Here is a 12,877-nt window from a genome sequence, read left to right as displayed (position 1 = left end):
CAGGTCCGTCATCAGTCATTACATAATAAATATATATATACCTGTCCGGCTGCAGTACTAGTGATACTATATATACATATATATTGATTTCATCTCATTATCATCCAGTCTATATTAGCAGCAGACACAGTACGTTAGTCCACGGCTGTAGCTACCTCTGTGTCGGCACTCGGCAGTCCATCCATAATTGTATACCACCTCCCCGTGGTTTTTTTTTTTCTTTCTTCTTTGTACATACTACTATAGTATAGTAGCTTACTGTAGCAGTCTGCGGTGCTGCTGAACTGACAGTGTCCAGCAGGTCCGTCATCAGTCATTACATAATAAATATATATACCTATCCGGCTGCAGTACTAGTGATATTATATATACATATATATTGATTTCATCTCATTATCATCCAGTCTATATTAGCAGCAGACACAGTACGTTAGTCCACGGCTGTAGCTACCTCTGTGTCGGCACTCGGCAGTCCATCCATAATTGTATACCACCTCCCCGTGGTTTTTTTTTTTTTTTCTTCTTTGTACATACTACTATAGTATAGTAGCTTACTGTAGCAGTCTGCGGTGCTGCTGAGCTGACAGTGTCCAGCAGGTCCGTCATCAGTCATTACATAATAAATATATATATACCTGTCCGGCTGCAGTACTAGTGATACTATATATACATATATATTGATTTCATCTCATTATCATCCAGTCTATATTAGCAGCAGACACAGTACGTTAGTCCACGGCTGTAGCTACCTCTGTGTCGGCACTCGGCAGTCCATCCATAATTGTATACCACCTCCCCGTGGTTTTTTTTTTTCTTTCTTCTTTGTACATACTACTATAGTATAGTAGCTTACTGTAGCAGTCTGCGGTGCTGCTGAGCTGACAGTGTCCAGCAGGTCCGTCATCAGTCATTACATAATAAATATATATACCTGTCCGGCCAGGGCCGGTGCAAGGTTTCTAGGCGCCCTAGGCAAAGCTGCACAATGGTGCCCCTGCCTTCAACTATACCCTCCCCCCAGCTGCTCACATACTGTACACACTTGACTTTTTAAATTAGTATTAGATTTATTTTTAGATTTACAACATAAATTATAGCAACAATAAATAACACCGTAACAGTAACAGCAATAACCTTGGCACAATTTATATATTTTTTTAAGTAAAAAAACCCTTCTGCATATGTCAGTAAAACGGCTTGAAAGGCAAGCTTGCACTTGCCTTTGGAATAATTATATATGGCGGAGTCACATTATTATGACCACCTCCTACATGTGGTGTCGGCAGCGCGTAGACCATGAAATATGCCACGTGTTGTGCTCTGGCTTGGTGGGTATACAGAGACAGGATGGCCACACTAACACATATACACACAGGACCAGTCACACTGACACATACACACATAGGACCGAGCACACTGACACCAATGGCGTGTGGTGAGGTCAGTGGCTGGTGAGGCACTGCAGTCAAAATGTCATTTGAGTACCGACGATGACTCCTACCACCGCCAACTTAATCCCTGTTACTGCCGCTGCCCCTACCAACACTTCAACAGAAATGATCTATAATTTATGTGATCATAGTAGTGGTAGGTACTGGTTGGGGGTAATAGTAAGGACAAACATCATATCAGCGGGATGTAGTTGGCATCCCAGCGAGGGTCGGGTTAGGCTGCGGGAGTGGAGGTTAGGATCAGGCTGCTGGAGGGGAGGTTAGGGTCACGCTGCGGGAGGGGAGGAGGAGGTTAGGGTTAGGCTGCAGGAGTGGAGGTTAGGGTTAGGCTGCAGGAGTGGAGGTTAGGGTCAGGCTGCGGGAGGGAAGGTTAGGGTCAGGCTGCGGGAGGGAAGGTTAGGGTCAGGCTGCGGGAGGGGAGGTTAGGGTCAGGCTGCGGGAGTGGAGGTTAGGGTCAGGCTGCGGGAGGGGAGGTTAGGGTCAGGCTGCGGGAGGGGAGGTTAGGGTCAGGCTGCAGGAGTGGAGGTTAGGGTCAGGCTGCGGGAGGGGAGGTTAGGGTCAGGCTGCGGGAGGGGAGGTTAGGGTCAGGCTGCAGGAGGGGAGAGTTAGGGTCTGACTGCAGAATGGGAGGGTTAGGCTGCGGGGAGGGAGGGTTAGGCTGCGGGGGATGGTTGGGTTAGGGTTAGGCCTTCGGGGGAGTTGGGGTTAGGCTGGGGGAGGGGTAGGATTAGAGTTACACTACATTACCTTGTGGCTGCTGCTATCTGGAGTCCACCTTCAGCCTGAAGTCCTGGTACTTTAGTTCATCCTCTCTCACATGCAGCCTAAGCTCCAGCAGAGTCCCTCCAGTCCATGTCAGTTACAACATGCCGCTATGGAGTCTCCTCACCCACTGACACTATACAGGGGTCCTTACACACACACACATACAGTACACTGACACTATACAGGGGGTCCATATACACACCCACTGACGCTATACAGGGGTCCATCCTTGCACACATACACTGACACTAACAGGGGTCCTTTATAATCGTATTATGATTGTGGGGGGAAGGGGCACATCTAATGTAATAATGCAGCAGTGTTGGTCTAAACAGACTGTCAGCTCTGGAGAGAAAGACTCTCTTACCGGCATCAGCAACAGGGTTGATCCGCGGTATTGGTCCTCCTGATCCTTCTCCTGCTCTGCCTTCATTACTGTGATCCAGGCACGCTCCTTGGTTGTTGTGGGTGCCGGCGGGGTGTGTGTGTGAATGTGTGTGCAGGAGGGAGGGGGGGGTGCGCGGTGATCATGTGTGCGGGAGGAAGGTGCGCAGTACTCATGTGTGCGGGAGGGGGGTGCGCTGTGATCGTGTGTGTGGGAGGGGGGTGCACTGTGATCGTGTGTGTGGGAGGGGGGTGCACTGAGATCTGTGTGCAGGAGTGGGAGTGCGCGGTGATCTGTGTGCGGGAGGGGGGTGCGCTGTGATCGTGTGTGCGGGAGGAGGGTGCGCGGTGATCATGTGTGCTGAAAGGGGGGGGCGCGGTGATGGTGTGTGCGGAAGGGGGTGGGTGCGCGGTAATCAAGTATGCCAGCTAATGCTCGCGTCAGCCAACCCCGGGGGTTAGGTGCTTTGTTGCCCTGCCCACTGCCCAATCACACCAGACATAGTGACAGGGGCGTGCTTTCGTATGGGCTTAAATATATATACATATATATATATATATACATATATATACATATATATATATATATACACACATATATATATACATATATATACATATTATATATATATACATATATACATATATATATTAGAGATGAGCGCCTGAAATTTTTCGGGTTTTGTGTTTTGGTTTTGGGTTCGGTTCCGCGGCCGTGTTTTGGGTTCGACCGCGTTTTGGCAAAACCTCACCGAATTTTTTTTGTCGGATTCGGGTGTGTTTTGGATTCGGGTGTTTTTTTTAAAAAACACTAAAAAACAGCTTAAATCATAGAATTTGGGGGTCATTTTGATCCCATATTATTATTAACCTCAAAAACCATAATTTCCACTCATTTTCAGTCTATTCTGAATACCTCACACCTCACAATATTATTTTTAGTCCTAAAATTTGCACCAAGGTCGCTGGATGACTAAGCTAAGCGACACTAGTGGCCGACACAAACACCTGGCCCATCTAGGAGTGGCACTGCAGTGTCACGCAGGATGTCCCTTCCAAAAAACCCTCCCCAATCAGCACATGACGCAAAGAAAAAAAGAGGCGCAATGAGGTAGCTGACTGTGTGAGTAAGATAAGCGACCCTAGTGGCCGACACAAACACCGGGCCCATTTAGGAGTGGCACTGCAGTGTCACGCAGGATGTCCCTTCCAAAAAACCCTCCCCAATCAGCACATGACGCAAAGAAAAAAAGAGGCGCAATGAGGTAGCTGACTGTGTGAGTAAGATTAGCGACCCTAGTGGCCGACACAAACACCGGGCCCATTTAGGAGTGGCACTGCAGTGTCACGCAGGATGTCCCTTCCAAAAAACCCTCCCCAATCAGCACATGACGCAAAGAAAAAAAGAGGCGCAATGAGGTAGCTGACTGTGTGAGTAAGATTAGCGACCCTAGTGGCCGACACAAACACCGGGCCCTTTTAGGAGTGGCACTGCAGTGTCACGCAGGATGTCCCTTCCAAAAAAACCTCCCCAATCAGCACATGACGCAAAGAAAAAAAGAGGCGCAATGAGGTAGCTGACTGTGTGAGTAAGATTAGCGACCCTAGTGGCCGACACAAACACCGGGCCCATTTAGGAGTGGCACTGCAGTGTCACGCAGGATGTCCCTTCCAAAAAACCCTCCCCAATCAGCACATGACGCAAAGAAAAAAAGAGGCGCAATGAGGTAGCTGACTGTGTGAGTAAGATTAGCGACCCTAGTGGCCGACACAAACACCGGGCCCATTTAGGAGTGGCACTGCAGTGTCACGCAGGATGTCCCTTCCAAAAAACCCTCCCCAATCAGCACATGACGCAAAGAAAAAAAGAGGCGCAATGAGGTAGCTGACTGTGTGAGTAAGATTAGCGACCCTAGTGGCCGACACAAACACCGGGCCCATTTAGGAGTGGCACTGCAGTGTCACGCAGGATGTCCCTTCCAAAAAACCCTCCCCAATCAGCACATGACGCAAAGAAAAAAAGAGGCGCAATGAGGTAGCTGACTGTGTGAGTAAGATTAGCGACCCTAGTGGCCGACACAAACACCGGGCCCATTTAGGAGTGGCACTGCAGTGTCACGCAGGATGTCCCTTCCAAAAAACCCTCCCCAAACAGCACATGACGCAAAGAAAAATAAAAGAAAAAAGAGGTGCAAGATGGAATTGTCCTTGGGCCCTCCCACCCACCCTTATGTTGTATAAACAAAACAGGACATGCACACTTTAACCAACCCATCATTTCAGTGACAGGGTCTGCCACACGACTGTGACTGATATGACGGGTTGGTTTGGACCCCCCCCAAAAAAGAAGCAATTAATCTCTCCTTGCACAAACTGGCTCTACAGAGGCAAGATGTCCACCTCATCATCACCCTCCGATATATCACCGTGTACATCCCCCTCCTCACAGATTATCAATTCGTCCCCACTGGAATCCACCATCTCAGCTCCCTGTGTACTTTGTGGAGGCAATTGCTGCTGGTCAATGTCTCCGCGGAGGAATTGATTATAATTCATTTTAATGAACATCATCTTCTCCACATTTTCTGGATGTAACCTCGTACGCCGATTGCTGACAAGGTGAGCGGCGGCACTAAACACTCTTTCGGAGTACACACTTGTGGGAGGGCAACTTAGGTAGAATAAAGCCAGTTTGTGCAATGGCCTCCAAATTGCCTCTTTTTCCTGCCAGTATAAGTATGGACTGTGTGACGTGCCTACTTGGATGCGGTCACTCATATAATCCTCCACCATTCTTTCAATGGTGAGAGAATCATATGCAGTGACAGTAGACGACATGTCCGTAATCGTTGTCAGGTCCTTCAGTCCGGACCAGATGTCAGCATCAGCAGTCGCTCCAGACTGCCCTGCATCACCGCCAGCGGGTGGGCTCGGAATTCTGAGCCTTTTCCTCGCACCCCCAGTTGCGGGAGAATGTGAAGGAGGAGATGTTGACAGGTCGCGTTCCGCTTGACTTGACAATTTTCTCACCAGCAGGTCTTTCAACCCCAGCAGACTTGTGTCTGCCGGAAAGAGAGATCCAAGGTAGGCTTTAAATCTAGGATCGAGCACGGTGGCCAAAATGTAGTGCTCTGATTTCAACAGATTGACCACCCGTGAATCCTTGTTAAGCGAATTAAGGGCTCCATCCACAAGTCCCACATGCATAGCGGAATCGCTCCGTGTTAGCTCCTCCTTCAATGTCTCCAGCTTCTTCTGCAAAAGCCTGATGAGGGGAATGACCTGACTCAGGCTGGCAGTGTCTGAACTGACTTCACGTGTGGCAAGTTCAAAGGGCATCAGAACCTTGCACAACGTTGAAATCATTCTCCACTGCGCTTGAGACAGGTGCATTCCACCTCCTATATCGTGCTCAATTGTATAGGCTTGAATGGCCTTTTGCTGCTCCTCCAACCTCTGAAGCATATAGAGGGTTGAATTCCACCTCGTTACCACTTCTTGCTTCAGATGATGGCAGGGCAGGTTCAGTAGTTTTTGGTGGTGCTCCAGTCTTCTGTACGTGGTGCCTGTACGCCGAAAGTGTCCCGCAATTTTTCTGGCCACCGACAGCATCTCTTGCACGCCCCTGTCGTTTTTTAAATAATTCTGCACCACCAAATTCAAGGTATGTGCAAAACATGGGACGTGCTGGAATTTGCCCATATTTAATGCACACACAATATTGCTGGCGTTGTCCGATGCCACAAATCCACAGGAGAGTCCAATTGGGGTAAGCCATTCCGCGATGATCTTCCTCAGTTGCCGTAAGAGGTTTTCAGCTGTGTGCGTATTCTGGAAACCGGTGATACAAAGCGTAGCCTGCCTAGGAAAGAGTTGGCGTTTGCGAGATGCTGCTACTGGTGCTGCCGCTGCTGTTCTTGCGGCGGGAGTCCATACATCTACCCAGTGGGCTGTCACAGTCATATAGTCCTGACCCTGCCCTGCTCCACTTGTCCACATGTCCGTGGTTAAGTGGACATTGGGTACAACTGCATTTTTTAGGACACTGGTGAGTCTTTTTCAGAGGTCCGTGTACATTCTCGGTATCGCCTGCCTAGAGAAGTGGAACCTAGATGGTATTTGGTAACGGGGGCGCACTGCCTCAATAAATTGTCTAGTTCCCTGTGAACTAACGGCGGATACCGGACGCACGTCTAACACCAACATAGTTGTCAAGGCCTCAGTTATCCGCTTTGCAGCAGGATGACTGCTGTGATATTTCATCTTCCTCGCAAAGGACTGTTGAACAGTCAATTGCTTACTGGAAGTAGTACAAGTGGGCTTACGACTTCCCCTCTGGGATGACCATCGACTCCCAGCAGCAACAACAGCAGCGCCAGCAGCAGTAGGCGTTACACGCAAGGATGCATCGGAGGAATCCCAGGCAGGAGAGGACTCGTCAGAATTGCCAGTGACATTGCCTGCAGGACTATTGGCATTCCTGGGGAAGGAGGAAATTGACACTGAGGGAGTTGGTGGGGTGGTTTGCGTGAGCTTGGTTACAAGAGGAAGGGATTTACTGGTCAGTGGACTGCTTCCGCTGTCACCCAAAGTTTTTGAACTTGTCACTGACTTATTATGAATGCGCTGCAGGTGACGTATAAGGGAGGATGTTCCGAGGTGGTTAACGTCCTTACCCCTACTTATTACAGCTTGACAAAGGGAACACACGGCTTGACACCTGTTGTCCGCATTTCTGGTGAAATACTTCCACACCGAAGAGCTGATTTTTTTGGTATTTTCACCAGGCATGTCAACGGCCATATTCCTCCCACGGACAACAGGTGTCTCCCCGGGTGCCTGACTTAAACAAACCACCTCACCATCAGAATCCTCCTGGTCAATTTCCTCCCCAGCGCCAGCAACACCCATATCCTCCTCATCCTGGTGTACTTCAACACTGACATCTTCAATCTGACTATCAGGAACTGGACTGCGGGTGCTCCTTCCAGCACTTGCAGGGGGCGTGCAAATGGTGGAAGGCGCATGCTCTTCACGTCCAGTGTTGGGAAGGTCAGGCATCGCAACCGACACAATTGGACTCTCCTTGTGGATTTGGGATTTCGAAGAACGCACAGTTCTTTGCGGTGCTACTGCTTTTGCCAGCTTGAGTCTTTTCATTTTTCTAGCGAGAGGCTGAGTGCCTCCATCCTCATGTGAAGCTGAACCACTAGCCATGAACATAGGCCAGGGCCTCAGCCGTTCCTTGCCACTCCGTGTTGTAAATGGCATATTGGCAAGTTTACGCTTCTCCTCCGACAATTTTATTTTAGGTTTTGGAGTCCTTTTTTTACTGATATTTGGTGTTTTGGATTTGACATGCTCTGTACTATGACATTGGGCATCGGCCTTGGCAGACGACGTTGCTGGCATTTCATCGTCTCGGCCATGACTAGTGGCAGCAGCTTCAGCACGAGGTGGAAGTGGTTCTTGATCTTTCCCTAATTTTGGAACCTCAACATTTTTGTTCTCCATATTTTAATAGGCACAACTAAAAGGCACCTCAGGTAAACAATGGAGATGGATGGATACTAGTATACAATTATGGACGGACTGCCGAGTGCCGACACAGAGGTAGCCACAGCCGTGAACTACCGTACTGTACTGTGTCTGCTGCTAATATAGACTGGTTGATAAAGAGATGTCGTAGTATGTATGTATAAAGAAGAAAGAAAAAAAAACCACGGTTAGGTGGTATACAATTATGGACGGACTGCCGAGTGCCGACACAGAGGTAGCCACAGCCGTGAACTACCGTACTGTACTGTGTCTGCTGCTAATATAGACTGGTTGATAAAGAGATGTAGTAGTATGTATGTATAAAGAAGAAAGAAAAAAAAACCACGGGTAGGTGGTATACAATTATGGATGGACTGCCGAGTGCCGACACAGAGGTAGCCACAGCCGTGAACTACCGTACTGTACTGTGTCTGCTGCTAATATAGACTGGTTGATAAAGAGATGTAGTAGTATGTATGTATAAAGAAGAAAGAAAAAAAAACCACGGGTAGGTGGTATACAATTATGGATGGACTGCCGAGTGCCGACACAGAGGTAGCTACAGCCGTGAACTACCGTACTGTGTCTGCTGCGACTGGATGATAAATAATGATATAAAAAATATATATATATCACTACTGCAGCCGGACAGGTATATATATTATATAATGACGGACCTGCTGGACACTGTCTGTCAGCAGAATGAGTTTTTTATAGAATAAAAAAAAAAACACCACACAAGTGAAGTCACACGACGAGTGTTTAACTTTTTCAGGCAATCACAATATAGTATACTACTAACTATACTGGTGGTCAGTGTGGTCAGGTCACTGGTCAGTCACACTGGCAGTGGCACTCCTGCAGCAAAAGTGTGCACTGTTTAATTTTAATATAATATGTACTCCTGGCTCCTGCTATAACCTATAACTGGCACTGCAGTGCTCCCCAGTCTCCCCCACAATTATAAGCTGTGTGAGCTGAGCACAGTCAGATATATAATATATACATAGATGATGCAGCACACTGGGCTGAGCAGTGCACACAGATATGGTATGTGACTGTCTTGTACTCCTGGCTCCTGCTATAACCTATAACTGGCACTGCAGTGCTCCCCAGTCTCCCCCACAATTATAAGCTGTGTGAGCTGAGCACAGTCAGATATATAATATATACATAGATGATGCAGGCATGCAGCACACTGGGCTGAGCAGTGCACACAGATATGGTATGTGACTGAGTCACTGTGTGTACCATTTTTTTCAGGCAGAGAACGGATATATTAAATAAAACAACTGCACTGCTGGTGGTCACTGTGGTCAGTCACTAAACTCTGCACTCTCTTCTACAGTATCAGCCTCAGGTCAATCTCTCTCTCTCCTAATCTAAATGGAGAGGACGCCAGCCACGTCCTCTCCCTATCAATCTCAATGCACGTGTGAAAATGGCGGCGACGCGCGGCTCCTTATATAGAATCCGAGTCTCGCGATAGAATCCGAGCCTCGAGAGAATCCGACAGCGGGATGATGACGTTCGGGCGCGCTCGGGTTAACCGAGCAAGGCGGGAAGATCCGAGTCGCTCGGCCCCGTGTAAAAAAACCTGAAGTTCGGGCGGGTTCGGATTCCGAGGAACCGAACCCGCTCATCTCTAGTTATGATGCCATTGGCACGCCCCCCTCCCGCCCCGCAACCGTCTCTCTCTGTCTGTCAATCAGGCAGAGGCAATCACACCAGTGAGATGTTTTTGCATCTCACTGGGTGCGCACGCTGCTCGAGCACACAAGAGGAAGGGCTTCAGGGTGCGAACGCTGTTGTAGCAGCGATCAGCCCTGAGTCAGGCCCTGTGTCTCAATCTCAGCAAAAGAAATCGTGGAGCTGCAGCAAAAGAGAGAACCATAGCTCTCTGCATATAGAATGTCCGGGCTGAGCTGCACACGCTCAAACACAACAGCTCCCTTTCATCCTCACAGTGCTGCCAGTCTGCTCTAAGTCCCTGGAATGTATAATATAGAATGTAAGTTTGAAGTTTGTGTGTGTATATCTGTGTATGCATGTATGTGTGCTTGTATGTATGCTTGTGCATGTATGGGCAGGATGAACTAAAGGGAAAATGTGGTAAAAAATGTATTTTCTGTTTTTTACCGCATTTCCATATGTGCTAAGGGGCTCATTCAGACCTGATCGCTCGCTAGCGTTTTTTGCAGCGCTGTGATCAGATCAGAACTGCGCATGCGTTTTGCATGGGTACAAAGCGGATCGTTGCTGTGCGATGGGTTTTACAAAGAATCCATTTGCACAGCCGATCGCAAAGAGAATAACAGGAAGAAGGCGTTTGTGGGTGGCAACTGCCTGTTTTCTGGGAGTGGTTGGAAAAACGCAGGTGTGTCCAAGCGTTTCTGACGTTATTTCCGGCCACGGACAGGCTGAAGTGATCCCAGCGGCTGAGTAAGTTCTGGGCAACTCAGAAACTGCACAAAGTTTAGTTGTACCGCTCGGCTGCACATGCATTCGCACACTTGCACAGCTAAAATACACTCCTCTGTAGGCGGCGACTATCTGATCGCAGCGCTGCAAAACTGCTAGCGAGCGATCAGGTCTGAATTACCCCCTACTGTAAGTCCTTGGGCCTAATTCAGACCTGATCACTGCTGTGCGTTTTGACAGGCAGAGGCGGTCGCTGGGTGGGAGGTGGTCGGGCAGGAGGTGTTTGGCCACTGTTTAGGGGGCGCGGTTCGGGCAACGCAGGCGTGCCCGGACCATTGGGGGGGGGCGGGCTGTGGCAGCTGCGTGGCATCCCACACAGCCATTGCGACCCTCACAGTGACGGGTAGCTCCCTGTCAGCACGCAGGAGCTGCGTTGGTGGGGAACTACTCTTCAAGTACAAAAGCATCACCGCCGAGAATCCGACAGCGTCATGATGACGTTCGGGCGCGCTCGGGTTAACCGAGCAAGGCGGGAAGATCCGAGTCACTCGGACCCGTGAAAAAAAACATGAAGTTCGTGCGGGTTCGGATTCAGAGAAACCGAACCCGCTCATCTCTAATATATATATATATATACATATATATATATATATATACAGCCAAAAAATTGAATTTCATTGGTAACAAAGGGGTACCCTGTTACATAGCCAACAGAGCCGCTGCTGCTCCCCCCCCCCTTTCTTTAATCCCTCCCTGTGCTAGACTGACTCCTGAGACCCTTATGTGCCTCTTGAACAGAATAGGCATGTAGTATGTTTAGAATGAGGGGGGGGGGGGAATACATGCGGGCGAGCGATCGCGCGGGGATGGAGGGGGGAGGCATAATCGCGCGGGGGGGGGGAGAGGCATAATCGCGGGGGGGGGAGGCATAATCGCAGGGGGGGAGGCATAATCGCAGGGGGGGGGTAGCGGCTGGCAGCGCGGGGTAACATGCGGGAGACTGCACTCTGCATATATGATGCTATGGGCGCGCAGAAGGGGAGAGGAGAGGTGAGGAGGAGGATTGCGGAGGAGGGAGGGAGCAGACAGTGCACATAAGAGCCGATAGATTGCAACACACACTTACACTGCTGCCGGCTAGCTGATAACAGTTGGGCGGCCGTCCCTTCTCATCTCTTAAGGTGGAGCTCAGCTACAATAATAATATTAATAAAGTAAGCATTCTTGTATTACCAGCGTGAGTCTCCGCCCTCTAGTGGCCGGCGCCCATAGGCAGCTGCCTAAAGCTGCCTAATGGTGGCGCCGGCCCTGTGTCCGGCTGCAGTACTAGTGATATTATATATACATATATATTGACTTCATCTCATTATCATCCAGTCTATATTAGCAGCAGACACAGTACGGTAGTCCACGGCTGTAGCTACCTCTGTGTCGGCACTCGGCAGTCCATCCATAAGTATACTAGTATCCATCCATCTCCATTGTTTACCTGAGGTGCCTTTTAGTTGTGCCTATTAAAATATGGAGAACAAAAATGTTGAGGTTCCAAAATTAGGGAAAGATCAAGATCCACTTCCACCTCGTGCTGAAGCTGCTGCCACTAGTCATGGCCGAGATGATGAAATGCCATCAACGTCGTCTGCCAAGGCCGATGCCCAATGTCATTGTACAGAGCATGTAAAATCCAAAACACCAAATATCAGTAAAAAAAGGACTCCAAAATCTAAAATCAAATTGTCGGAGGAGAAGCGTAAACTTGCCAATATGCCATTTACCACACGGAGTGGCAAGGAACGGATGAGGCCCTGGCCTATGTTCATGGCTAGTGGTTCAGCTTCACATGAGGATGGAAGCACTCAGCCTCTCGCTAGAAAAATGAAAAGACTCAAGCTGGCAAAAGCACCGCAAAGAACTGTGCGTTCTTCGAAATCCCAAATCCACAAGGAGAGTCCGACTCCAATTGTGTCGGTTGCGATGCCTGACCTTCCCAACACTGGACGTGAAGAGCATGCGCCTTCCACCATTTGCACGCCCCCTGCAAGTGCTGGAAGGAGCACCCGCAGTCCAGTTCCTGATAGTCAGATTGAAGATGTCAGTGTTGAAGTACACCAGGATGAGGAGGATATGGGTGTTGCTGGCGCTGGGGAGGAAATTGACCAGGAGGATTCTGATGGTGAGGTGGTTTGTTTAAGTCAGGCACCCGGGGAGACACCTGTTGTCCGTGGGAGGAATAGGGCCATTGACATGCCTGGTCAAAATACCAAAAAAATCAGCTCTTCGGTGTGGAAGTATTTCACCAGAAATGCGGACAACATTTG

General features: G+C 49.1%; 1 protein-coding gene across 3 annotated transcripts in view; it reads left to right on the top strand.

Moving 5' to 3' along the window:
* CNTNAP2 (contactin associated protein 2) overlaps positions 1–12,877 on the top strand; it is a 2,955,022-nt gene that overhangs the window by 1,925,754 nt on the left and 1,016,391 nt on the right. The gene's annotated exons all lie outside the window — the stretch shown is intronic.

The sequence above is a fragment of the Pseudophryne corroboree genome, chromosome 5 (genome assembly GCF_028390025.1).
Source record: "Pseudophryne corroboree isolate aPseCor3 chromosome 5, aPseCor3.hap2, whole genome shotgun sequence".
NCBI classification, from domain to species: Eukaryota; Metazoa; Chordata; class Amphibia; order Anura; family Myobatrachidae; genus Pseudophryne; species Pseudophryne corroboree.
This window is presented reverse-complemented; position numbering and strand designations above follow the sequence as displayed.